This window comes from Thamnophis sirtalis, unplaced genomic scaffold (genome assembly GCF_051295495.1).
Source record: "Thamnophis sirtalis isolate CommonGarterSnake01/CBP01778 unplaced genomic scaffold, rThaSir2_p1.2 scaffold_10, whole genome shotgun sequence".
In the NCBI taxonomy this organism is placed as follows: domain Eukaryota; kingdom Metazoa; phylum Chordata; class Lepidosauria; order Squamata; family Natricidae; genus Thamnophis; species Thamnophis sirtalis.
In genome coordinates, this window is record NW_028261390.1 from 42,733,047 (window position 1) to 42,747,101 (window position 14,055).

The window sequence follows — 14,055 nt, forward strand, 5'->3', positions numbered from 1 at the left end:
CAACAGTATGCCTAAAACATGCAGATTTAATGGATAGGAAAGATACAATAATTGTCAATCAATTTAAAATAAAATTTATTTATTGTCCAAAACCAAACAAGAACTGTATTTGGCTACAAACCAATCAATGGCTGAATAATATCAGATTTTTAAGGTTCCTTTAATATGGCAATTATTCAAATTTATGTTCCAATCACTGATACAGAAAAGAAGATTAAGTATTATGATCAAATTCAATTTGAAATCAAAGGAATATGCAAGCAAGTTGTATGTCTTTTGGTTGAAGACCAAAATACCAAACCTGAAAATATTGAAGAAAATGTAAATGGATGTCATTGGATAGGGAATTAAAATAAAACAGGATGAGTTACCACTTTTTGCCAATCCAATTATCATTTCATTGCTAAAGCAATGTTTAAACAGCCAAAGTAAAACCCATATGCATGAAGTCATCAGAGGGAGTATATAGAAATCAAATTGATTGTATTATTGATAGAAAGAAGTGGAAGAGCTCAATTATAACAGCAAAGACACAGCCAGGAGCTAACTGTGAAATAAATCATGAACTGCTTATATGCAAAGTTCAAGTTAAGCTAAAACGATGATGAAATCCTATCAGTTTCCATGATATGATCTTGTCCATATAGCCACCATTTTCAAGGAGAACATCATTTTGATATTCTGAACTTCATTGATAGAAAGCCAGGAGAACCTGGAATGAAATCCAGTAAATTGTTAAGAATTCCTCCTTCCTTGATAATATTTTTTTCATTGTTATTTTCTCTCTAAAAGGTAATAATGGCCTTTTGTAACTGGAGTGCATCAGCCTGATCTCAAGACAGTTTTATGGGCTGCAAATTGGGGGCTACATTCCAGAGGTGGGTTCCTACCGGTTTGGACTGGTTCAGCCGAACCGGTAGTAACTTGGTGGCCTGGGTTGCTGGAACCAGCAATGATCCAGGCCTGCCACACCCTCAAACCAATTCTCCCAGTGGCGCCATAGATGCCATCATCTTGTTTTTGGCTTCTGCATATGCGCAGAAGCATTTTTAGTACTGTGCATGTGCATGCAGCACACATCAAGCATGTGCGTGCCATGCAACCATGAGTGAACCGGCAGTAGTGGCTGCCGAAACCCACCTCTGCTACATGCCATATCCCAATTCTAGCAGACAGGGTAAAACTTTGGCATGTTCTAAATATAAGAAATTGGGGATAGATATATTTTGAGGTGTCCAAAAGATTTTTTTTCTTAAAACTTTTTTTTTGTGGGGAACAATTCTAGTTCTTCTGCCAATGTTCTAGACGTTAGATAAAACTAAAAATCTGAAGTGAATGAATAAGAGAAAGGAAATTATAAGGTGCAGGAATGGAAACATACACAGTACGTATGATTTTTTTTCTCAATGTTTCCCCCAACAAGATCGTTTTCCATATCACCCCAACCAGATGCACTCTATTCCATTCAATAAGGCCAACAGGCAGAATCTTAGCCTGGAAAACATGGTACTTCCTTGCCCAACAAACTCCAAGGTAAGCTTGATCTAAAAGAACTACTCAGACAGAAGAAACATGCAGCCTAGTGGAATTTTATTTTCATTCTATCTAACTGTCTCTGGGCTGCTGTGATGTCAGTTGGCCAATAGCAACAGTAAAGTTCCAAGATAATTTGAGAGAAAGGGTCATGGGTGTAGTTCCTTGTGGGATTTTTTTTGCTAACTTCCCCTCCCTCACTTCAAGAAAGTCATTACAAAATTGTCAGGCTCCTCTACAAGATCAACAAGTGATTACTGTCAATGAAAATACTGATGGAACCATTTTTCTTTAGGAGTTTTACAATACATTTTCTCTCCCAGTCCTGAGTTCCTAAACTAAGAGTTTATTGGAGTCACAGGGAAAGTAATCTGCCACCTTGTCATATGCAACCACTGAATTTATCAACATGCAACATGTATACTGAAATGCAATTTTCTTTCCAGTCATTATTTATATTCCTTTCTTGACTTCCAGGTCATTGCTCTTCCTATTTCTTGTCAAATGGGAACCACTTGCCGTGTCCTGTAGAAACTAAGGTAAGGAAGAGATATTATTTCTAAAAGGTAGCATCTCATCTTTTCTCTCTTTGTAATGAACTCCAAACTGAGCCTGCTAAAATCATCCAGGGTAAAAATGTTATGCACTCTGTATCTGGTTGCAAGTTATGATAAATACTTATCAATGGCTTCAGTGCAACAGAAATTTATTTAATGGCCACATCTTAATGAAAGGGGTTTTTTTTTTTAAAAAAAAATTAAGTTATCCCGCCAAATATAATAAATTGCCTCTGTCTGAAAAGCAAAAAAAATATTGTGTTTTAATAAACAATACTTAAGTATTGGATCACATATAGTTCATTGATGTATCAATTTTTGTCTATAGCTCAAAGGTGTTTTTATCTTTTTATTTAACTTTGCAATTTGTACAAAGTAATTCTATAACCATCCTGAATACAGCTTTCCTCTAACAGCTTTCCCATAAATACACACCATTCATCAATGTATACTGCCATGATATAACTTTTGCAAATCAGTACTATTTTTTGCAGACTGCTCCAGAAAAATAATAGATGTCAGCAGCATGTATTATCAGCTGGTAGTTGCACTCCAGTGACATTTTACAAGTACATTTGATACTGGATATGTCCTTTTTGGGGTGAGGGAACCCCTCTCTTACATGCTACTGAAATCCATTTCACAATAGTTGAGAATCCATAGTTTTTTGCCACTTTCAGGAGGGAAACAACATATTTATATAAGCCCCAGAATAGAATAGTGCACTCTTATAGGTACCAACTGAAAATATGTGCTTCGGGGTACATACAGTACATAAAAGATCAAAAGAATCCTGTACTAAAGATGTTTCTGTTTCATACATATTTTATTTTTCTCATAATCCTGCTTAAGACTGAATGCAGGACTATTACCCTTCTCTAATATTATCCTTCCCCAATGTCATACAGAAGAAACATGTATGTTTGGGCATTTTAGCCTGAGTTAAAGTTAAAATTTCCTTTGCATGCCTGAAATTTTGAAATGGTGAGTTATTCTCAGCATTAAAAACCTACTTGTTCCATTTTACCATTGAGAAAATGCAGATAATTGTTCAGCAATAAATATGTAAACAAGATGCTGTGAAATTTAGAATCACAGAATCACAGAATTGGAAAGGACCTTAGGGTCTTGTAGTCCAACACCTGCTCAAATAGGAGACCTTATACCATTTTGGACAAATGGCTGTCCAATCTCTTCTTAAAAGCCTCCAGTGATGCCCAGAACTTTTCTGATTGTTTTAATCATCAGGAAATTTGTCCTTAGTTCTAGGTTGGTTCTTTCCTATATTAGTTTCCATCCATTGCTTTTTATCCTACTTTTTGGTGCTTGGGAAAAACCTCCTCTCCTCTTTTTTGTAACAGCCTCATAATACTGGAAGACTCCTATCATGTCACCTCCAATTTCTTCTTCATAGAACTAGCCATATTCCTGCAACTGTTTTAGTTGCCAGTCCCCTAATCATCTTTGTTACTGTTGTCTGCACCCTTTCTAGACTCTCAACGTCATTTTAAATCCTGGTGACCAAACCTGAGCACAATATTCTAAATGTGGTCTTACCAAAGTAGTATAAACTAGTACTAGCACTTCACATTACATTGATTATTGTGATTAAATACATTACTCTTCTTCTAAGAAATTTACAGATTTTAAAACACATTAAGTTAGATCAGTGTTTCTCAACATTCACTACTTTAAGATGGATGGACCAACTGCCAGAATACCACAGCCACATCTTGACTAAACATATTTGCCTGATCCAGTCTTGTCTGCCTTGACCAGAATTTATGCCCTTAACTCGACTTCATTAGTTGCTGTCATATTCCAAAATGAAACATCAAGAGAACAGGCCAACATATGCAATTATATTTGAAAGAGTTATGAGAAGATGATATGCAAAAAGTCCTATGTTTTTCTATAGGGATCTAGACTGAAGACCTTTTATTTTGTTTAATTTTTCTGTAATTAAGATATACTAATGGTCAACACAAGACTCCATAGAAAAAAAAAACTACTGTACATTGAATTTGCAAACAAATAAATTGAAGGGGGAAAAAAGAGAATTCCTATAAATAATAGAAAGTGTATCTTTAATTTAAATTCAGAAGCTACATGGAAGCTGCTTCTGAATTTGAAAATTCCTTGAAGATTCCTTCATGTTCTTATATTCTAAGTGATCTTACTTTATCTGGGATAGAGATTAATACTAAGCCACCATGCAAGCATTAAATCTTTTCTAGACAAATATAGTCAATTGGATTTGGAAAATTCATAAATGTTCAGGATTTGGTGTTTATATATATATATATATATATAAGGAAAAATTGAATTTATTGCCAGAGCAGAAAAAAATAAAGCTCCAATGTAATTTCAGCTAGACAGAAGAAATATATCAAAAAGGAAAATTAACCAAAATATAGATAAGGAATGTTCTCAGGCTTCCAAGGGTTGTCTTCACTTTTCATAGATATTTTTCATTTACTTTGTTCAAAAGTCTTTTTTCTCTTCAATAATATCAAGTGTACCATATGTTTTTTATATTTCCTCCTTAGATTTTTACCTTCAAGTTTCAAAGTGGATGTACATAGGATTTGGAAAAATGAAATGCACAGGTACAGTATAGGTAGTACCTTGCTCAATAGTAGTAACTGTGAGAGGGATCTTGGAGTCCTAGTGGACCACCATTTAAATATGAGCCAGCAGTGTGCAGCAGCTGCAAAAAAAGCCAACACAGTTCTAGGCTGCATAAATAGAGGGATAGAATGAAGATCATGTGAAGTATTAATACAAAGTGACAAGATTTTAAAATTGATAAAGCGGGACACCATTGACGGGGGGCGGGAGGCGGTGTGTTCTTGATTAAAAATTTTGCTGCCTGGCACTGCAGCTGAGGTGAAGCCGCCAAAGCTCCCGCTGGCGCCCCCGCTCGTGGCAGCAGCGGTGCCGCCTCCCCCTCCGCTCGGAGCACCTGAGCTGGGCACCACGTTACCCCTGCCGCCGCCCCCCTCCTCCTCCGCCATGCTTTTGAGAAGCCATGCCTTAAAATGCCGGGAGGGAGGATGATGGGACCGATGATAGGGACCGTAGCAGACGGAGGGATCCGAGGAAAGGAAGGAATGTGAAACTCCACCAAAGAGGCAACAAACCGGAGAGCCAAAACTCTCAAACCTTTGAATCCTCTTGGACCCTCATGCACTGGTCAAAGGGGAAGTGCCGGGGAGGGGAGGCTTGGGATATTGGGTGTCCGGGGCTCGTGGGAAGGAAGCAGCCTCAGAGTTTAGCAACCTCAGACTTCAACTCCCGGAATTGCCAGCCACCTTGAGGCTGGGAATTCCCAGTGACCTTGAGGCAGTCATTCTCTCTCATCTTAAGCCATCCTACAGTGATTGTTGGGGGTGGGGGGTGGGGATAGAAGGAAAAAGGAGTATTAGGTCTATTAACCACCTATAAAAACAATAAAGGTGGTAAATAAATAAACAATAAATAAATAATCCTCTAAAGAAATAGCACCATCTTGAAGTTCTCCATCTGAAAGCAAAACCCATTCTTGCAATCTGCATAGTCGATGTTAAGATTCACTGAATCTCAACTAGACCTTATCTTGGCCAATTAGGACTCAGCAGAACATTATTAGAAATTTGGAAATGGAATTTACTTTTTGTACTATGTTTCTTGCTTTATCACTTTTACTCAGATAAGAAAAAATTTATTAAAAGCAGATTGAAATTGCTTTTAAGATCCATCTAAGAATTAAATCCAAACGAAGAAGGAGCCCACATTATAAAGAATTCATTTTTTTCACTATGAATTATGTCAAATGTTTAGTATATTTCTGTTATATAAGCAGAAGAAAATTACAAACATGTTTCAAATATTATCATACTTTAGAGCCTAGATGGCAAATAGTGAAGATTACTAGAAGGGTATACATACAAGCAATAGGAAGTCCCTGGCTTTCCCTTCCTTCTGTTTCTTTGACTTGCTGAGATTTAGTATTCAGACTAATACAGAACAAAAATGGGTCATTTGATGGATTCCTTGCAAAAAAGAGGAGAATGAGATGAAAAATAAACAGTTGTTCACTCTGCACTGTAAGGATGTTTGGTTAAGGTGACCAGATTTTCAGATTGGTAAAGAGGGACACCTTTGACCCGGGGGGGGGGGGGGGGGCTTCATTAAAAATTTTATACGGAGCAACAAAAATTTTCATACAACGCAAAAATAGTATTGTAATACTTTTTTTGATTTCAACATAACTACAATTTACAAATATAAATTGTAACTGTTGCCAAACATCAAAATTTTGATCACGTGACCATGAGGATGCTGCAATGATCGCTAAGTGTGAAAATGGTCGCTAAGTGTGAAAAATGGTCATCAGTCACTTTTTTCAATGCCATTGTAACTTTGGTCACTATACCACCTTTCTTGCCACAGTTCTTAAGTGAATCTTAAGTGAAGATGTTATATCTTAAGTGAATCTTAAGTCTTAAGTGAAGATGTTATACAGTAGAACCTCTGGTCACGAACGCTTCTGACCAAAATATTCACCTCCCCCCCCCCGCTGCTGATTTCCCCTTCTGCACCATTTTTTTTGTAAGCACCAAATTTCCAAAATTAGGTTTGATTCATGACCAAATCAGTTTGCGACCAAAGTTATGGAACGAATTATGGTTGTGACCAGAGGTTCTACTGTATTCATGCCTTTACATACTCTATATCACCTCAAAATGTTGCACAGCCTTCATAAGTTTCTAATACAGATAAAATTAAGTACAACATCAAAACCATAAAAAAGTAAAATTAACCTGGCTGGAAAATCCTATGCCTGTCTTGCTATTATTACTGACACACTTGCTACAGTATTTGATGGCTAAAAGAAAAAAAAAATTGTTAAAGTGTGTATTATGTTCACTCCCATGTCTTGTCTGCTGCGTTGATTTTGAATTCATTAAAAGAGCTTATTTTACATCAAATCCCTCTCATATTATTCTCCTATGTTCAATAAACCCTAAGAGACAGCATACTATACTCTACTGTACATCCCTGCTGCCCCAGGCATAATCTCACAAGAGTGATCCACATTCCTTTCCTTCACATACTGATGGGGATGCATTTTCCAAAGCTGGCATTTGTGTTTTGTTGTACTAATCTAATGGATTAGATATACTGGGGGCGGGAGACAGAGGTCAGCAAATAGTAAAAAAAACAAAAAAACTAAGTGGGATCAGTGGGTCCTGTTTAACTAGGTCACATAAACATGGTAAATGCATTATTTATATCTGCAGGATGCATGGAAAACAGGGTTAATAGCGATGAATTATTAAGTTGATGATGCCTATGAATATCCCTTGTTTTGGTAACTGTTACTTGCTTTTAATTTACTTGACAATATTTAACTGAGCTAAATCATTGTAAAAGGAAATTCTACAGTTCCTAAAAGCAAAGTTCTTAAATCAGATTTTGAAATTCCCTGGTCTTTTGAGGAAAAGTTCTAAGGTTTATAATAATTTCATAGGAATAATATCCCCACAGGAGTCTCTGCCTCTTCCCCCAAAGAGCATACCGCATCATGCAAAGCTTTAAGAAATTCCCCGGGGATCCCCATCCGGCTTTTAGCCAGAAAAAGTTTTTTCCCTTCTCTCAAGTTGCGCAACAGTTCTCAGCAAAGCACCTCGAAGTTACAGTTTGCTTTAAATCACCTTTCAGCCGCTTGTCCGCGGACAGGACCGGCAGCCTATTTCTGCAGAGCCTCAATTTCGCTCTTACATATCCCGCATTTACAAGATTTTCTCCGGAGCTGATCACACTGATGCAACCTGACAGCAAGCTCCGCCAAGCTCAAGGAGGGATAGCCCGGCGCCTAATACTTGCAGGACAAACCGGTGGAATCCCAGACACGACGTTCCACTGCAAAAAAACCATTCCCCAAAGCCAGAGCACCGGGAAACCTTTCACAACAGGCAGCAAACAACTAAATACTTTCACTCCTCAGAGCGTTCACAACTTCACTCCTTCCAATTTCTCGGCCTGGGAGGCTCACTGGGCTCTGCCTACCCCGGGCCCCCATTGGTCCAGCAGGCTGAAGAATGCACACACACACACACACACACACACACACACACACAGGCAGATGTCACACAAGGGCCCTTCAAAGACTAAACATTTTTTTACTGGTGGGAAATTAAAACCCCACTTTTCCTCAATGGGAAATCATATTCAGACAAAGAAAATTATTAAAAATATCCTTTTCTTTCTGAAGCCTGGCTCTTTCTCTGCACCTATATTGGGAGGGAGGAATAGGGGAAATGCAAGCAGCGAGGCCAGCCTGTCCCCTTCTTGTCTCCCACCCACTCGCTTCCCGACGGGACAAGAAGGTGGAGGGCTGGTCTTGCAAACAGGGATCAGCGCACTCGCCACCTGCCCCTCCCCCAGGAGGAGCTCTGCAGCAGGACAGATGAATGGAGGGGGAGATCACCCTTCCTCCTCCGAGCCCCCAAACCCTGTCTTCCCTGGCCTGCACCCCTGCGCCCAGGCTCCTTTGGGTTTTGGGGTAATCCGAATGGGTGGAGCGGGGGATCCCCGGGGCGGAGGCCTCCTGGTGCAATGGTCTTCCGCAGCTCCGGAGCGAACCTTCGCCTTCCCCACCCAGGATTGCAAGGCTGGAAGCAGCCACCCCCCCCACCAGCCGGCCAACCCTTGCCCATACCATGAGCGGTGGGACCCGCACAGTTCCTCTCCTCCCTGGTGCCATCCTGTGGGCGTGCGAGTGCTGGGTGCGAGCGCTGAATGGCCGGCCGGCCCGGAAGGCTGCCAGCAGGGCTCGGCCGCCATTCAGTGACGCATGTTTCGCTGAATGGTGGCCGAGGGGCATGCTAAACTGCTGGCATGACTTTGAAGTGCTGGCTTGCCTTCTGTGCGGGCCAACATGGAAGGCAAGCCAGCATTTCAAAGTCATGCCAGCACTTTAGCATGCCCCTCGGCTGCCATTCAGTGAAACATGTTTCCCTGAATGGCGGCCGAGTTCTAAACTGCCGGCATGACTTTGAAGTGCCGGCTTGCCTTCCGCGCGGGCCGATGTGGAAGACAAGCACACATTTCTTATTTTCATTATTTTCGTAATCACGTATAGGCTCAGAATCTTAGACTGTCCACTCCTCATATATTCTACTAGCTGGATACCCGTGCTTTGCAACAAACTAAAGTAATCGGGCAATTCAGGAGAAATCTGGTTCACTCTGGCTCAATCTGTTGGCTCAGTTGGTGGTCGGTGAGGGAAACACATAAGGGAATATTGCTGCTGCCACCTTGAGTCCAGAAGCAGTTCCATAGGTGGAAGGCATAGACATTGATGTTTAGTACTGTAAGGAGCCCCAGACCGCTTCTGAGTGAAGGAGCATTTACAATCCATTGGCTCAGTGGTGGTCGGTGATTGAAACACATAAGGGAATATTGTTCCCATCACCTTGAGTCCAGAAGGAGTTCCAAAGGTGGAAGGCATAGACATTTTGGTGAGGGGGAGTAGAACTCCCTAGCATCAGAGCGTGTTAATTACTGTATAAGAAATACTAATAATTTGATGGTCATTTCAAAAAATCCTTTCTTAGCAAGCACCTAGAAGCCAAGAGAAACATACGTGCCAAATTTCAAGTTTGTAGGCTTTACCACTTTGTGATGAATGAGTGGTATTTGCCTTTTATATAGAGAGAGTTCTATGGTAATCATGTTAAGAAAGTAAATAGTAAAATAATTTGAACACTCAGCAGTTGTGTGGCTTTCCCGTAATTGCCATTATTTAACATTTGGTACCCTTGATTTTGCCACAGAAGTGCTGGCACGCTAAAGTGCTGGCATGACTTTGAAATGCTGGCTTGTCTTCCACATCGGCCCGCGTGGAAGGCAAGCCAGCACTTCAAAGTCATGCTGGCAGTTTAGAACTCGGCCGTCATTCAGCAAAACATGTTTCGCTGAATGGTGGCCGAGGGGCATGCTAAAGTGCCGGCATGACTTTGAAATGCTGGCTTGCCTTCCATGTTGGCCCGCACTTTTCGGGGAGGCTTTCCCATGGCTTGTCTGGAAGTGGGGCTGGAAAGGCAAGCTCGCTCCCCCACCCATACGCCCGCTCACTCGCTACGCTACCCCACCCATGCGAGCAGCAGCAGATGGGCGGGGGAGTGAGTCGAAGAAGGAGCCAAAATTAAGCGGGATCTTTTGGTAATGGCCCAGGATGCGGGAAAAATTATGAGAAGGCGTGCCTGTCCTGCCAAATGTGGGACGTCTGGTCACCTTATGTTTGGTGAGCCCTAAGTGCAACTATTTCTAAAGTACAAGTCAATACATGTCTGCTCAGATGTAAATTCAAGTGAATTTGGTTGGTTTGGTGGGTATAAAATTGCATCCTCCATCTGTATGCAATTTATAATTTATTACTATTGTCTTCCAATTTAACTGTTTTGTTTTATAAAAGTTTCTAATTTTTCTCATGTGAATTTTTTCTCCTGTATATGTATTGTTAATAGGACAGGATAATAGGATGGAAATTCCAAATGATGTTTCAAGAATAACAAAGTCTAACAAATTCATCAGAAAACTTTGCTTTTGTGCTTCCTTCCTCCAGTGGGAACTAGATCAGACCATATCTCTGCTGCCATTCTATCAGTATAAATGTGGGCCTTCTGTGGCAAAATCAAGGGTACCAAATGTTAAATAATGGCAATTACGGGAAAGCCACACAACTGCTGAGTGTTCAAATTATTTTACTATTTACTTTCTTAACATGATTACCATAGAACTCTCTCTATATAAAAGGCAAATACCACTCATTCATCACAAAGTGGTAAAGCCTACAAACTTGAAATTTGGCACGTATGTTTCTCTTGGCTTCTAGGTGCTTGCTAAGAAAGGATTTTTTGAAATGACCATCAAATTATTAGTATTTCTTATACAGTAATTAACACGCTCTGATGCTAGGGAGTTCTACTCCCCCTCACCAAAATGTCTATGCCTTCCACCTTTGGAACTCCTTCTGGACTCAAGGTGATGGGAACAATATTCCCTTATGTGTTTCAATCACCGACCACCACTGAGCCAATGGATTGTAAATGCTCCTTCACTCAGAAGCGGTCTGGGGCTCCTTACAGTACTAAACATCAATGTCTATGCCTTCCACCTATGGAACTGCTTCCGGACTCAAGGTGGCAGCAGCAATATTCCCTTATGTGTTTCCCTCACCGACCACCAACTGAGCCAACAGATTGAGCCAGAGTGAACCAGATTTCTCCTGAATTGCCCGATTACTTTAGTTTGTTGCAAAGCACGGGTATCCAGCTAGTAGAATATATGAGGAGTGGACAGTCTAAGATTCTGAGCCTATACGTGATTACGAAAATAATGAAAATAAGAAATGTGTATAAACTTTAATGCATATATCTTCAAACAAATCTTTTCCTAAACTTGGGTTCCTAATAAGTCCCTCCTTATTTTGCATTATCACACCAACCTCTTCTATGACATGCAGCCTTGGACATGAAAAACATGAATATTCCATATTCAAATACATGTAGTCCTTGTTTAGTGATTGCCTTGTACAGTGACAATTTGCTGTGATGTGACAATGATAATTTTCAATCAATACTCCCATTTATAATCTTTGCAAGTTCGTAAAACAAAAGAATACAGGAAAGAAAATCATGAGCTTAGCGACCCCTTTACTGAACAATCAAAGTGTCAGTCCCAATTTTGGACCACAACAATACCTGCCTAAAGCAATAAACGATTCTATTCAGTAGCAATATGGTTCAATTTTCAGGGGTCAAATGAATTCGTGACGTAATCACATACTGACATGCTGAAGTCCAAGTGTCTTTCATCAATTCTGGCTTGATTCCCCATTCTTCATTTTCATTGTACCACTTTTTTATCTTCTGCCACATAAAAATGGTGTTTTGAACCATTCTCTTCTTTTTCACTTGGCTTTATAACTGCTGATATTGCTAGGTTTTTGGATTCTGTCCCCATAAATACTGAAGAAACAGAAACCTCTACATTTATGTCCATGGCTATATTTCCACTTTCAGGATACTGAACAGTCACAGCTAAATGATGTTCACAATGTTAGTCCAAGACACTGGCATACATCATGGTTTCTTGGACTTTGTAGCCTTGGATAAGGGAGGGAGGGGAATACAATTGTTTCATTTAATGCCATTTTGTGCATGACCCAATCCCATGATTGTGTCACTGAAATCAGCAGTAAAATCTCAAATGTCCAGCAATGCATCTTTATTTTTTTTTATGCAGGAGAGTCCTGGGAAGCATACTATTCACTGCCCTATTCCATCTGAATTTTTTCCAACAAAATCCAACTTTTTGGTGCTGAAAAGCATCATTCACAGCAGCAGAAAGGGTTGCTCAGGAAAGAAGAGAAGTGATTTCTCTCCCATTTCCATTCCTATCCTTTGTGACATCCCAATATATTTACATGGTCCTCAAAAGTTCAATCTACCCCTGGCCCGCACATTGTCATGATGTTTCTTTGCAGCAGTTTCAAGTTAGTGTAGCTTTATATTCTCATTGTGTTTTATAAGTATTAGTATTACTTATATCATTTTATAGTTCGCTGTCTTATTCATTGTAAAATATAATTGTAATTTTAAATGAATCTTTTGTGTTTTAATATGTGTACTCTATAATTTTATCTTAATAATTCTATCTTTATCTTATTTTATTATATCAGTATGAGTTTTTTATTTTTATTCCTATTTTAATGTAATGGTTATGCTATCAGTTATATGCTGATCTATGACTAAAATAAAACTGACTGATTGAAAGTTGGGGCATTGGGTATGATCAGGCAGACATTACCTTTTCCTGAATAAAAGCAGTATCTGCAATCAGCTAATTGTGCATTCAGTTTTCTACTCAAAAGCACAGTCATTTCACTAGGTGTTATAATTTCACTATGAATCATTGCACTTTGATAGTACAATAACTGTGAAACAGCATGTATGACTCCTTTTTCCTTGTTTTAATGTGGATCTCATGATAATTTTCTCAAACTCATTGCTTTTCCAGGACAATTAACTATAAAAGCCTTCATGTAAGAGCTACATGTGGCTTCTTCAGAAAGCCCTAGCAGATGTTTTGTGTAACCCAATTAAATTCATGCACATTACATGAGGCTATTAATTATACAATCCGGTCGCATAATATGAAACAATCTCTTACATCAGCTGACAGGGAGTTCAATAAATGGGGCAAGGGGAAGTTGCAATTGTTTCAGTACATACTGCTTCTCTTCAGAAACAAGGAATGATCTAAACTAAAACATTTTCCATAAAGTTGCATTAAATATCCCATCCCATTTTTCTTGTCATTATCCCAAAATATTCCACACTTTAACTTCGCTGTAGTGTTTAGGAGTGTCTTGTTTACTGGTTTTGATCACTACATAACTTCTGCATGAAATTCTAAATATTATTTGCTCTGGAATGTGGATAAGAGGATTTTTGTGTGTGTAATTTTCATTCATATTATTTTGTCATGACTTGCTTTTGGATTTCTTTTTGGCTAGGCATTGTAGAAATAGGATTCTGAGAAAACTTTTATGGTCTTGTCCAGCAAGATTTTTATTATGGTCTTTTGTTTTTACAAATGTTCACAACTGAATTAAATATAAATGAATAAATATAAATAAACCATCCACTTTTTATTTGAATCAGAGAACTCATGAAGAATCCCCCAAATTCACCTGTAGTTAAAAAGAAATATAGCAATGGTTTTCATTCAACGTTATTCATTCTCCTTCTCTTTTTCCGGATGTTAATTCTTGCTTCTTCCATTCTTTGTACTAAGGAGCCACCAACAGTGAAATAGACTATTGGATAGACTATTGGATAGAACAAAATAGTCTTTTTTTTCCCCTTAATGTACTTGCAGGCAAAGTCATCAACTGATGCCCACCTGAATT

The 14,055-nt window shown here is 39.2% G+C and overlaps 1 pseudogene; it reads left to right on the forward strand.

Moving 5' to 3' along the window:
- Positions 1-14,055, forward strand: part of LOC148043872 (uncharacterized) — an 802,025-nt pseudogene that overhangs the window by 105,218 nt on the left and 682,752 nt on the right.